The 14,127-nt window shown below is 41.8% G+C and overlaps 1 long non-coding RNA gene and 3 other non-coding genes across 5 annotated transcripts; all 4 read right to left on the bottom strand.

Annotated features, from left to right (window-relative positions):
* Positions 1–5,014: 5,014 nt before the first annotated feature.
* Positions 5,015–12,662, bottom strand: LOC131991017 (uncharacterized). Of its 2 annotated transcripts, XR_009396099.1 has the most exons (4): positions 12,535–12,662; positions 7,392–7,453; positions 5,827–5,929; positions 5,015–5,221 (listed from the first exon to the last, which is right to left on the bottom strand). It is a non-coding gene; the product is annotated as an uncharacterized LOC131991017 (long non-coding RNA). The 2 variants fall into 2 exon arrangements; XR_009396098.1 differs by lacking the exon at positions 5,015–5,221 and having other exon boundaries at positions 5,627–5,929.
* LOC131991726 (U1 spliceosomal RNA) lies at positions 6,182–6,346 on the bottom strand. The gene has a single exon (XR_009396163.1). It is a non-coding gene; the product is annotated as a U1 spliceosomal RNA (small nuclear RNA).
* LOC131991748 (U2 spliceosomal RNA) lies at positions 8,481–8,671 on the bottom strand. Its single transcript, XR_009396180.1, has one exon. It is a non-coding gene; the product is annotated as a U2 spliceosomal RNA (small nuclear RNA).
* LOC131991737 (U2 spliceosomal RNA) lies at positions 10,917–11,107 on the bottom strand. The gene has a single exon (XR_009396169.1). It is a non-coding gene; the product is annotated as a U2 spliceosomal RNA (small nuclear RNA).
* Positions 12,663–14,127: the final 1,465 nt, after the last annotated feature.

Raw genomic sequence — 14,127 nt, 5'->3', positions numbered from 1 at the left:
CTGTCTGCCCAGTCACAAGGCTTTAACTTCATGCATTTTATAAATTCCACAGCAATCATTTTTGTCAGACAGAGTCCTCATGGAACTTTTTCTAACAATAGTGAGTGTTTCCACATATAAGTAATGTAGCTCAGATCTCTCTTTACGTGGGAACAATCTTACATAATCCTTTCCTTTCCTTGTAATAGACCCAACCCATCCCACCCAATGCCAGCACAGGACAAACACGACTACAGCTGAGTCTAAAAACTTTATTTATAAAAAGGAGATAACATAAGAAATGGCAACAACTCAACAGAAAACTACATAAGACAAATATGTTTTCATAACATAAATGTGATAGGGTACAATTATGTTTAGTGTCAATACAACCTTAGTGAGATGTGCTATTTTCAGTTTTACTATTTCTAGCGATTTATTCAGAAAAGTAAAGGTTGTATATAGGTCTTATTTGCTGCTTTATTCTTCATAATGACAACAACAATAATGCATCCAGTTAGCTTAGTTTATCCCCAGCAGCCAGACTTCGTAAGGATATTTTGACTGTTTTAATTAATGGCCAATTTGCATGCAGTTTAGAAGCAAAATTATACAAATCAATTTACTACAGCAAGAGAGACTGTTTCTTATCTCAATGATTAAATATACATCTGACCTGATGTACATATGATGTATCCTGTGTTTGTACTCACTTCTGTACTTGAAGGCACCATGTTGTAACTGGAAAGTTACTGGAAAGTGGAAAGTCACAGCATGGTCAAAATTACACTTACAATGTGTCTAGTGGAATAATACCAACAAACAAAATACCTTTAGTACACAATGCTCAATTTTTTTTTAACAGATTGTGACACAGCTGTGACATTAAGGCATGGGGTGTAAGTCATTAGTCAGTATTTACAACAATGTGACTTGTCTTACAGGATGTTCAGTCGGTTGTTACAGTAATTTCCGCTTACAACTTCCTCCCTTCTCTAGTATATACTTTGTGTTCATACATCCATCGTCTAAGTCATCCCATACAACCTCCCACCCTGTTCTCTTGTTCAGTTCCCTTCATATTCTTCATGATTTCTTTCAATGATTTGACAGAGACACCATTCAGTAATCAGCTGTCAAATGATTCTGCACGAATGCAGGATGGAAATGGCATCAGGGCCCTCTACTGCACTGTACTGAAATTTGCCATGTCGGTAAAAAAAAATATGAAATTGCATTCAGTTGGGACACTATTTAGGACACTAGTTTGGAGCTACCGATTATTTTTGTTTGAAAGAAAATCATATCTGTCCATACACCTAACAGGTAGAGTTAGCTGACGCTATCTATGGAACGCTGGCTCTCCTCTTAAAATCACCTCAGAATAGCCAAGGTGGACACTTTAAAAGATCAACTACAGCATTTATTTGATATAAAAAGGGTTTTGTTTGGTTGATGTGGGCATTCAGTCTTAACTAGATCTAGCTTGTAATGTTAGCCACCAAGTAGTGACGTAGGTAGCTTGCTTATCGCTAAAAAATGGAGATTATAAGTGAACTTGAGGCTACGATCGTACATTTTGGCCTGCATTTACCTACTACGATCATATTCTAGCGATATACCTCTCTAATTTATCAACAAGATCACCTGTTTATTTATAATACAAGGTTTTTAGCATAATGTTAAAGCTGGATGACCGTACGCTGTAAATATCTCCGCGTTGCACCATGGGTGTTTTGTTTAATCAACGCTATAAAGTTTATTTTTAGGAAAAAATTATACAGCATGGCTATATTTATATCGTTTTCCTGTCTACTTTGTGAATGTCACATCAACAGATAACAGATAACGTTTTTAGCGTTGTAACATGGAAGTCGAGTGACACCAGCGACAATGCACAAGCGCTCTTTCGAGCTGCGACTCGGTCAAGTGCGTCTGCGATTTGGCCCGGAGACATTATTTATGCAAAAAAAAAAAAAACTCTATCCACCTTGTTTGTATGAATTTTAATACCGGTTACATTTGCCAATTGTATATTTTCAATTCTGGTGGCAATGCTATTGCTTTTGCCTCCATTTGTGTAATAATAGTGACTATTGCAATGGTTATAATGATAATGATATTGCTAAAAGTCTATTGCCAATTTCAGGACATGGATACTCAACATCCACGACACCAGCCTGCCGGCAGAGAGGCAGCAGTGTGTTCTTGCGACCTCAAAGGCAGCCAAGGCCCAGCAGGGCAGGAGTCAGGTCTGTCCGAGGGACGACAGGATGAGGGACCCCAAGACTGCCTTCGACGAAGGTAAACATCTTGGCATTGCATTTATACTACAAGTAATGACAATGTGGTGCACTAGAGCTTTTGCTTGCCTGTTCACTAAGGTCATAAGATGTCTTGTCTTCAGCAAAGAGGCGCTGTGGCGTGCCGAGGCCTACTGAGGCCCAGTACCTGGGCCAGCTGGTACTGACCTTCGGCCGCTACACCGGCCGGACCTTAAAGTGGCTGGTCGAGAACGACGTGGGCTACGTCAAGTAGTAAGCATTTACAAGAACACCAAAGCAAACCATGAACAGTTTTCCCTTCACTGAAACTAACAGCAATGTGTGTGTGTGTGTGTGTATTTCAGTCTTGTCGACCGCCACGTAAAAGAGAACCAGCGGCCGGAGAAGCGTGGGATCAACGAGGAGTGGCTGAAAGACAGCCTCCTCAAGTATGTGGAGCTTTTTCCACCCATCTCCTGCCACCTTGAGAGGAACGTAGACAGGGCCATTTACGGCATGGGCCGTTTCCGGTCGTTTACGTTCCTCGAGATGTGGCAGTGGTACAAGCGCCACACAGCGGACCCCAAAGCCGGCAGCGAGCAGGAGCGGAGGATGGCGCAGGAGGCCCACACCTCAGTCAAGCAGCAGCTGCCACCTCCCACGCGCCGTGGTCCGACGACGCTCCGGACGACACTGCTCTGGTGGATGCCCTCGCCACCTTCGAGAGCCATGGAGAGCCCATCTCCACCAGCCAGCCTCCTGTGTCCGCCGGAGGCTGCCTCTGAGCAGCAGCCTCCTGAGCAGCAGACGCCCGTGCCGTCCACAGCGCCTGGTCAGGGGCCCCCTGACGCTCGTCCCGAGGAGCCGCCATCGACCTCACAACCGCCGTCGACCTCACAGCCGCCGTCTGCCACCACCTTGTCACAGAGTGACTCTCCTGTAAGTGTAAAATCACAAAAAACACAAGCAATGTTAATGCATTTCACAAAATGACCGCATTATGGAAAATAAATTACTAAATGTTGTGTGTTGTTGTACACCTTGTGTCTTGCAGGTGGAGCTGGAAGGCTGGGTGCGCCTCTGGGAAGACCCCAACAGCATCCCCTATGCCGACATCCCCTGGCTGAAAGAGGACAGCGAGCGAGGCCTCTTCACGCCAGTGCAGGTCTACAAGGACATAAAGGGCGTGATTAGAAGGCGGCGTGTGTTGAAGTCGGACCGGATGTGGTTCTACCCACCCGAGCAAACACATTTCCATCACATTGCATTAATCTGATAATACCTGTTTGTTGTGATGTTCAGGTCCCCACTGTGCCGCGCGGCCTTATCAGGTGTACCTGATAAGCGGCATCGCCAGGTGGAATGCTGACCGGAGCTCCGACGCGGTGTTTGGAGGTGGAGGCCGGCACCACCGGGTGTACTCTGCGCCCCTCATCGACCGCCTGAACTCCCGCTGCCAGCAGCTCTTTGGCGAGCCGGTGGAGCGAAACTTCAGGGCCCCGGCTGATGTCCAGTCCGATGAGCTGCTCGGGCTGGAGTACCTCTTCAGCCAGAGCACGGGGGACGCGTTCTCACTGGAGGGGATCATCAACGACGGTCCTGGGCCGAAGGAGGAGGTCGTTCAGCCTGGGGAGGCTGACCCAGACGTACCATACTGATGTGGAGCCCCGCATCACGCTGACCAGCAGCGAGACTGCTTCCGTCAACCCTCCTGCCTTTGTGAGTACAATATCTACTGATAGAAGAGAATACAGTGTTAATGTGAAAAACTGAAAAACAAGACATTGTATACATTGAAACTTACCTACTTTTCTCTCTCTCTCTCTCTCTCTCTCTGTGTTTTACAAGAGGACGTCTGCAGTGACAATCCTCTGCCCGGGTTCCAGAAGCTGGAGGCTTTCTGTGCTGCGCTGGTGGAGGTCGGCTTGACGGACCAGAAGCTGCTCCTCAACACTGCACAGCGAAACAGGGTCCTGGATGCCTGGAACGCCGTAGAGGAGCACGACAAGCAGCCGCAGCGGTACCACCAGCTCTACCGAACCCACTGGGGCAACACCCTGTACTGCAGGACCAAGAGGGACGACCTGGCTGACGCCGCCGTGGTCCAGCGCGTCAAGATGGCAAAGAGGTACGCGCCAGCTCAGCAGGACATCAGCCCGCAGCACAACCGGCTGATGTATGTGCTGGTCAAGCTGCGCACCCCTCAGGCCTCTCGCTCCAGCCCCGAGAAGACCAGCATCCTCAAGGGCTACAAGAGGATCCAGCACCGGGTCTTGGTGGAGGACCCGATCTTGTGCAAAGCGGGCATCCCTCTCCCCAAAATCAACACCAAGACGGTGAGAGACTTCATCCGCCAGCAGGAGAGGCTGGTCAACCTCCACGCCACCAGGCAGCCAGTCGCCACCTCAAAGAGAGCGTCTGTGTCTTGTGAGCAGCTGCCTCCTGCACCGCGCCAGCCTGACGTCCTCCCTCCACCTGACTACCCCGTGATGGAATACATCCCCACGCCCAGCACAGCCGGCACCAAGGTGTTGAGGGGTCGGACGAACCTGCTGCTGGAGACGCCGCAGCCTCCTCCACAGCTCCTGCCTCTGCCAGTGAGGAGAATCCCCGCCACCTCCACCATCACCAGGCCTCCTCCGGTGCTGCCCCTCGTCTCCTGCTCTGCCCCGTCCACCGTCACCACGCCTCTGCTGCCCCTCGTCTCCTGCTCTGCCCCGTCCATCGTCACCACGCCTCTGCTGCCCCTCGTCTCCTGCTCTGCGGGCCTCTCCTCCACACAGCCTGCTGGTCAGGCCTCCATCCCGCAGGTCACTCCGCCTGTGTCCATCAGGCCAGCTGTTCAGCCGCCCTCTGGACAGAGTGCTGCTGCGGTAGGGTCGTCATGGTCCCGATCCGCGCAGTACAAGAAAAGGGAGGCTGACAGACCACCCCACCGAGCTAGGCGTGAAGCTCACCAGGGTGCACCATCTCCCGACCTGCAAGGTATGCGGGCAAACAATCCAGGGACACAAAAAGTACTCTGTGAGTGCCCTTTAACGCAGCACCTTTTGTTTTTCTCTGCACTGACTGCACACTGTTGTCCTACTTCATGCACCTTCATGTCATCAGCTGTTTACTGTGTTCTGGTTCAGCTGGATGCTGTTTGCTGTGGTACTGAATAAAATTGGTCAGTGCTACAGTCACAATGAGTCGTGGAGTGTCTGTGAATTGATTAAACAATAATAGAGCCTAGTTAATCAGAAATAAGGGGCAATATAAGTCCCAGAATAACTTAAAGTAAAGATATGGGGGGGCCTATAGGGGAATAAATGCCTCCAAGTCAAGTCATAAGGGCCATATAAATAAATGGCTTCTAGGGAAGTAGCATAAGAGGCATAGGAGTAAGTCATAATCATAATAATACTTTATTGAAAGAAAGGGAGCAAAAAAATTACATGGCATGACTTTTGAATAGCTTTTTGTTCATATACACACTTGAAATATAGCAAAAGTATGACAATGAATGCATTTAACACTTTATTCTGTTGATTGACAGCCTAGGAAGAACAGTACAGTGCATTTTCAAGCACTGTAATTATACCTTTAACTCTTGACAGAGAGGTCACAGGTCACTGTTTTGTTTGTTTTGATGATGTCAGAGCCATGTGTGCTGTCAAATCCTTGGACTTCCTGGTCCAAAACACCTGGGGGAAGGCATATGCAAATTACCATGTGGGTCAGTGACATCAGAATAATTAATTTCGCCTACGTGGACTCTAAGCCTATGGCGTGCAGGGTCAATTGCACTCCTATTCAGCACATCGCCCATTGACCTAAATACATGAAATAGATTCAATAGACAAAACAGACCAAGACTCCATAGAGTTCAGAAAGGTTTAACTGCTGATAAACTCAACAGTAGCGATCATTTAAATAGTTTACTTTTAACAAGTTATCAGGGGAGAGCGCGAACGCAGTCCCCCACTACCAGAAATTATGCAGTCGAGATTCCCACATTTGGGGAATTCGCAGAGGTCAGCTAAACCGGCTGTGCAATGGTTAAGCCTCGCCCTGGGTGAACCACCTTCTTGATCATGGTGTCTCCCCTGCCAGGTAAGTATGAGTTGTACACATCGGAGACACGTGACTCATTCACACACATACAGTGCTAACTGATGGTGCTGCTCACAATATGGAAATCTCCCAAACCAGACACTTTAAATTATCTGATTATCTCTGACAGCCTTGGTACAAAATAATTTATTTTATCTTCAGTTCATGTAGATTATTTACATTTTACTCGAGAAATGGTTATATTTCCCATCATGCATTGCTGTATTTTCATATCAAAAGCGGACCAGAAGAACACCAGTTTAAACTATTTCACTCCAAAACAAAAGATTAACAGCCCGGCAGAAATCTCAAATGAGACAAAGCTAAATAATACTGCTACCAAAAGTAGTATGATCTGTATTTAAAATTCAGAAAAACGAACAAAAGCACATTTCTGTTTCTCAGCTCACCATACCACCACTTCCTGATTCTTTGTTCATTTTTGGAGGGAAAGTGACATTCATGCTACGGACACCTAAAGGTCTGGAGTGTAACCAATGCTTTTTAAACATGCTTTTCTTTTATAAGTCAGCAGACTGGGAAACAATGGTTGTCTATTAATCAGACTGAACTTCGGTCAATTAAAAACTACAGTATAATGGAAATAAAAATCGCCATAGAACATGAACTGCTGGAGAGGATCTATTAAGAAAAAGTGTTTTGTTTTTCTCATAAGTAAAAAGGAAAAAAAAAATCGTGCTACTGCCACCTAATGGTCTGGAGTGTAATCAATGCGGTTTTTAACATGCTTGTCAACTGTGCAATCTTCTGTGTTACAGCACAAAAAATATTTGTTGAGACGGGGAAAAAATTAAGTGCACTTTTAGCGGCTTGGTACTCTCTCTGGCGTTGTGTAATTTACGAGGAGACGAAGACGACCATCTCATTTGGCATCCAGCCGTTTATTTCGGACACTGGCACTGGAATTAATTGTACAGTCAATCAGGTTTTTGCTCTCTGACACACACATGCACATCAGGGAGCCACGAAGGTCTGTTGAGAGACTTGCTCAATTATTTTCAACATGAACATAAAATAATACACTAAGCATACCTGGCACAGGAATTAATTGTACAGTCAGTCAGGTTTTTGCTCTCTCACGTACACAAGCACATCTGGAAAATATAAAATGAAAAGACAGTGCAGGTAAGCTAACTTGTGGCACTAGCCATTTTGTAAAACAAAAATAAAATAAAATCACCGTCAGCTTTTTACGAAGAGGGATGGGTTCAACCGTAAGGGAGCTATATGTAAAAAAAAAAAACACACAACTTAAACCACTCCTTTGTAGTGAAAATAAGGTAATTAATAGGGAAAAATGACGGAACTCATAGCTCGTGCACCTACAAGGGAGCCACGAAGGTCCGACTGTAGCTGCCCCCCGGGGTGCATGACCCTAAACCACTGGGGTGCTGCGTTTAATTACTATGGGACAAACAAGTTTGCATGTTGAGAGATTGAGTTTTTATATGGCAAGTGGAATCAAATTTCTTATTAACTCCGTTTCACACTCATCAAATATTTGCTTTTCTTTTTATGTCAGTAGAAAGCAGATTGGGAAACAATAGCTGTAGACAGTAGACAGAATTGTCCTCAGTACAGTCCGATTATTAGACCTAAAATCTACAGTGCAATGAACATACAAATAACATATCATAACACATGAATTGCTCGAGGGGACCTATCAGAAAAAGAACATATTTTATGTTCTTCTCATAAGTAAAAAGGGCAGTGAAGAGAAGTGTCTCACTCAACAGTTACTGAGTGGCTCATTTTACAGCAGCATGCATAAGACTATATAGTATGTGGACATTTAAACGCGTCCTGCTCTCTGCAGCGAGTTATAGACAATAGAGAAATATAGAATATAGGTTTTGAAAAATCAAAACACCAAATAGAAAAATCGTCCAATATACCGATTTTAGAGGAAAACTCTATGGTAGCCTATATAATGAATTGCAAAACTACAGCATAAGGCACATAATAACACCATCAAACGAGAACAAATGTGTTACTCACACCCTAATGAGAGGAAAAAGACAGTCGAGTTCCATGTGAATCTCCATCTAAATCTCAAACAGCACAACACATCCACGTTGTTTGCCTATATTAGTTTATAAGTTTCTTTCCTTTGACAATTTGAGGGGGTGCACCGTTCCTGGAAGTACTGCAATACCAGGTCGATGCGTGGAGTGGACGGAGCAAGCCCCTATTCCATCTCCCTGTTCCAAAAATCAATTTAATATATGGTCCCCGGGTAGGGGACGTATCAGATATTAAACTGATAAGAACAGATACTACACTTGATCTTAGCCAAAAGGCCGAGAAGCGATACCCACAATGGGTCCGCGGTAACCGGGTGATTCGCCGCACAGTCGCTCTCACTCACGGTTTAACATAATTTCAACAACTACAACACATGTAAACTCTCAGATTGGAAATACACAGTTTATTTATTCGTATATTTATGCCGAGTCGACACCAAACGGAGAAGACTGCACACTTAAGTTTTTAAAACAAGGATGTAAAAGTTAATGCTATGTCTGGTCACATGAGCTACCACTGTCCAATACGAGCTCTCTGCGAAGGAAAACCGTAAAATCATATTCATATCTTCTATGGATGTAGACTAGTTTGTCCATCAGTAAAACTATATGGTGGAGGTTAATATCACCAATTCTAATGATGGGATTTTGTATGCTGATAAATTAACTAAATAAATGAGTTACGTTTAGAGTTTACCTTACAGACTCTATTACAACGATACAAAATTATGCTTTGTCTCCCTCTGGTGACAGAAACTAGTCAAGAAACTTCACTCAGTCTGAAACTTCCACCACTCATAAATAAACTACACAATCTATTCATTCACCCTTCAGAAGATTTCCAAACATTTGTCAGTTTCTTGTCTTCCTCATTGACGATTTATTTCCATAGCTGTTGAATAAAAGCGGAAAGCCATCATAACTGTGCTTTTATTGTAGCAGGATTTACCTAATCTGGATTAACCTAAATTTATTGTAAGGGTATATTAATATCATTATCACAGGAGGTTATTTGGGTTTTTTAATAAAGGTGCACAAATTACATAGTATTATAAAAATACAATTATTTACATACCACCTTTTAAAGAGTCTTTAAAAAAGTGCTTTGACAGACAAAGCAGGGCAAGAGCAGAAAGCAAAAAGGCAGAAGACTAAAACAGTGCAGCCAGACAAGAGCAAGACAAAATCAGGGTGAAATGAATACAAGAAGACATAATATTTACCAGAAAGAGAAATAAAATAAACAAGTAACTACATCTGGATACAAAAACACAGAGATAAAGAGGTAGAAGCAATATAGACCAAATCATTTTAATTGATGGTTAAAACGGAAGAATAGAAAATTAGTCTACTAATATACGTCCAACCCTCTGGATGTGATGAAGAAGTCATGCTTTGGTGCTTTTGGAGAATCCAGACGTAAAAAACAAAGCAGCGTGGAGCTCTACAGTAAATTTACCTCTAAAGTTCTGGCTGTAAACTTCATGAGGCCAGTTTTAGTTTGATAATGATATACCAAGTAAAACTAGAGACAAGGTCAATTTTTTGTATAAAATGCTAGAACTGGATGTAACCCTCTTATATGTTACATTTGCAACATTTGTTTACATTTACAACATTTACATTTTTTTTATTGAGCATGATAGTGTTTTGAAAGTTAAAAAAAAAAATCCAAATCACATTTTATGTTGGACTAAAGAACTAAAAAGTGACACAAAATGACCAAAAGACACAAAAAAAACTTATAAATACATAAATGCTGCTGTGCTGCTCACAATATAGAAATCTCCCAAACCAGACACTTTAAATTATCTGATTATCTTTGACAGCCATGGTACAAAATCATTTCTTCTATCATGTAGATTATTTACATTTTACTTGAGAAATGGTTATATTTCCCATCATGCATTGCTGTATTTTCATATCAAAAGCGGACCAGAAAAAACACCAGTTTAAACTATTTCACTCAAAAAAAAAGATTAACAGCCCGGCAGAAATCTCAAATGAGACAAAGCTAAATAATACTGCTACCAAAAGTAGTATGATCTGTATTTAAAATCCAGAAAAAAGCACACTTCTGTTTCTCAGCTCACCATACCACCACTTCCTGGTTCTTTGTTCATTTTTGGAGGGAAAGTGACATTCTTGCTACTGCCACCTAAAGGTCTGGAGTGTAATCAATGCTGCTTTTTAAACATGCTTTTCTTTTTGTATGTCAGCAGACTGGGAAACAATGGTTGTCTATTAATCAGACTGAACTTCGGTCAATTTAAAACTACAATATAATGAACATAAAAATCGCCATAGAACATGAACTGCTGGAGAGAGTCGGAAACTCTATGGTAGCCTACATAATAAAGGTATAGTGAATTGCAAAACTACAGCATAAGACACCTAAAAAAACCATCAGCCTAGAATAAATAAACAGCAAGGCTCCTCGCAAATCTTCATATCAATCAAGAACAACAGCGGAACTAGACAGCAAATAAGCATTCGATAGGCATGTCAAAATTACATTTTCTTTAACAAGTTGAGGGGGTGCACCGTTCCTGGAAGTACTGCAATACCAGGTCGATGCGTGGAGTGGACGGAGCAAGCCCCTATTCCATCTCCCTGTTCCAAAAATCAATTTAATATATGGTCCCCGGGTAGGGGACGTATCAGATATTAAACTGATAAGAACAGATACTACACTTGATCTTAGCCAAAAGGCCGAGAAGCGATACCCACAATGGCTCCGCGGTAACCGAGTGATTCGCCGCACAGTCGCTCTCACTCACGGTTTAACATAATTTCAACAACTACAACACATGTAAACTCTCAGATTGGAAATACACAGTTTATTTATTCGTATTATTATTTATGCCGAGTCGACACCAAACGCAGAAGATCGCACTCTTTAGTTTTGAAATCAAGGATTTGAACGTTAATGATATGTCTGGTCACGTGGGCGACCAACGTCCAATAGCAGCGAAGGAATACCGTGAACTCAAATGTATATCTTTAACGATGTAGACTAGTTAATTTATTCAGTGATACTATATGGTTGAGATTTATTTAAATAATTCTAATGAAGGGATCGTGTATGTTGATGAAAATTAACAAAATAAATTAGTTTACCTCATAGTCAATGCGTTTACAACGATAAACTAAGCTCTGTCTCCCTCTGGTGACGTATGCTAGAAACTGCAATCAGTCTGAAACTTTCGCCACTCACAAGTAACCCGTACTTTGCATTACACTATATTTTAATACTGGCCACTCGGAATTCAAGGAAATGTGCAAAACTCAACAAAATATCAGTGTTAGTACATGTAAACTAGCGCTATACGGTGATACAGACCCGGTGCTGATAGAACAGTTTTAACTTCCGGTATTTACGTTTTCAAAATAAAAGTTGTACTGGCAAAGTCTTAATTTGTAAAAAGTAATGGCAAAACGGTGTTCCCCGACCCGGCCTCGGATAAGCGGATGGAAATGGATAGATTGATGGTATTCATGACTAAGAATACCAAACGTTTTTAATCACCTGTTCCGGTAGTATATGTATTTAAAACGTTTGCCATCTGTGTGTGATAGACAGGCAACGCTAACCTACACAAACTGCAACTGTTTCAGACCCCCCCCCCCTCAAACTACAACATTAATGCGAACTCCCTAACTAATAGTTAGTAACTATACACTCTTTTGCAGCTATAATTATTAAAAACACGGAATTTCAGAAGAACCTCTGCGCTTCATATTTAGCGTTAGGTAACAGCAGTAGCGTAAAGTACGTTTTTAACGTCGACCGAAGGTCACTAGAACAGTGAGCGTAACTGCGCAGCGGAGCGCTTCCATCGGTAAACAGTTTCCAAGTTTGTTTAGAACGTATAAGTTCGACAGAACGAGTGTAACCGTTAACTTAATATTACTATAATAATGTGCATATATTTTGACTCCACTAACACACCTTGAACCTTCCGTTAACATCGCCCACCCGATGCTATTCCGCTAGCAGATATGTTAGCAACAGAACATGAACGACACATAACTCGACAATAACACTCTATAACGTTATCCTGAACATTAAACCTAATGCCGACACGGAGAGGAATGAAGGTAAAATGCGCTATCTAAAAAACCGAAGCATGAACACTGCATAAACATACCTGAAATTGACTTCTACACATTGATGACACTAAACCATGACCTTCTCGTTAGCCAGCATGTGAAAAAACAGCTGCGTCAGTTCAATGTTATACAACGGAAACAATGTTTCCTTAAAAAACCAACAGGGGTCAGTGTTCTCCCTGTGTAAGTATTATGTTTGATTCTATAATACCTGTCCATACCAAGATTTTTCTTTTTTTACGAGACGATTATTGACAGTTCTAATAAGAAGCAGAAGTGTAATCAGCGTGACCGTTAATGTAAATGACAGGTTTTGGGTTACCATTTACCAGTTAGCATAGTTACCATTTTTTAGAATACAAGGGCTACTGTTATAGAGATTCAACTACTTATCATCATTTTAACGTAAACTTTTACCTGAATTTCATTCCCTGCCTAAATCAATATAAATAAAAATCAGAATGTGCCACTTCCTTACTGTGTTCCATTCATTTAGTATTGTGGGGCGACAACAAGTCTAGTGCTTGAGCATGTTCTTTTAACATATTCAATTGAACTGAATCAATGCAATAATCCCAAACGTTTGTCCAAAATGACCTCAGTCTTCAAAGAGTAGTGCAAAGAAAATATCAATATTACTTTCTACATATCTTTAAGAAGTTACTTGTTAAATCTGAAGCTAGGAAGCTCAGCTGTTAGAGGCATGTTGTAGTGTATCGTGTTATGCAATCATCTCACCACACAATGGCACTATGTGGTAACCAAACATCTTCACTTGATACCATTGTTGTACAGTCCTGAGTAAAATGCATAACAGGGTGCTGTTACGTTTTGTCATGATTCCAACAGAGATGTTGATCTACTTAATTAGCAGCCATATGCCATTGTTTGCACAAAATCTGCTGTCTTGATATTCAACATCATAACATGCTGCTGCTCAAAGAGAAAAGATAGTTCTGTCAGATTTATGGGACATCTGAAGTCGGCATAACTGGCCCCAGGCAGTGGCAAACTATGGGGCCAACAGGCCCAACAGGGAATAACTGGAATAACTTTTTCAGGCTTTTCTTAGTTTGATGTTGTACCAACCAAGGTTATGATAGTTTTGGATTTTTCATTAGTTTTAGTTTTAATTTTGTTGTGATTTCTTGATTTCAAATTCAGTTCATCTTTCATTCATTTTTAGAGTGAGTTTGCTAGTTTTAATTAGTTTTTATTTTTTGGAAAATGCTTAGTTTTAGTTTAGTTTTTATTAGTTTTGGATTTAGTTTTATTTTTTTTTGCAATGAGGTATTTGTTGGGTGTGAGATTAAAAAAAATCACAATAAATGTTGCCTTTATTTCCTTTGTCTTATCCATCTCAGCCCCAATAAGTTTATTAAGTCATTAAACCAGATAGATGAAATAGATTTCACATCAACCAAAAATATTTACGTGTGAAAAAAGTTGACAAAGATGGAAACGAAGGACATTTTAATTATATGTTTGTTAGTTTTGTAACCACATAATACAGTTTCAGTTAGTTTCCTTTTTCTTTTAAACTCTCGTTTTTATTTTTATTTCAGTTAACGAAAATGTTTTTTCAGTTCTACTTGCAGAGGTTGCATTTAACCCATCCTTTTTTTACACAC

The sequence above is a fragment of the Centropristis striata genome, chromosome 18 (assembly GCF_030273125.1).
Source record: "Centropristis striata isolate RG_2023a ecotype Rhode Island chromosome 18, C.striata_1.0, whole genome shotgun sequence".
Taxonomy (NCBI): Eukaryota; Metazoa; Chordata; class Actinopteri; order Perciformes; family Serranidae; genus Centropristis; species Centropristis striata.
The sequence above is the reverse complement of the archived record's forward strand: the minus strand, read 5'-3'. Positions and strand labels throughout refer to the sequence as shown.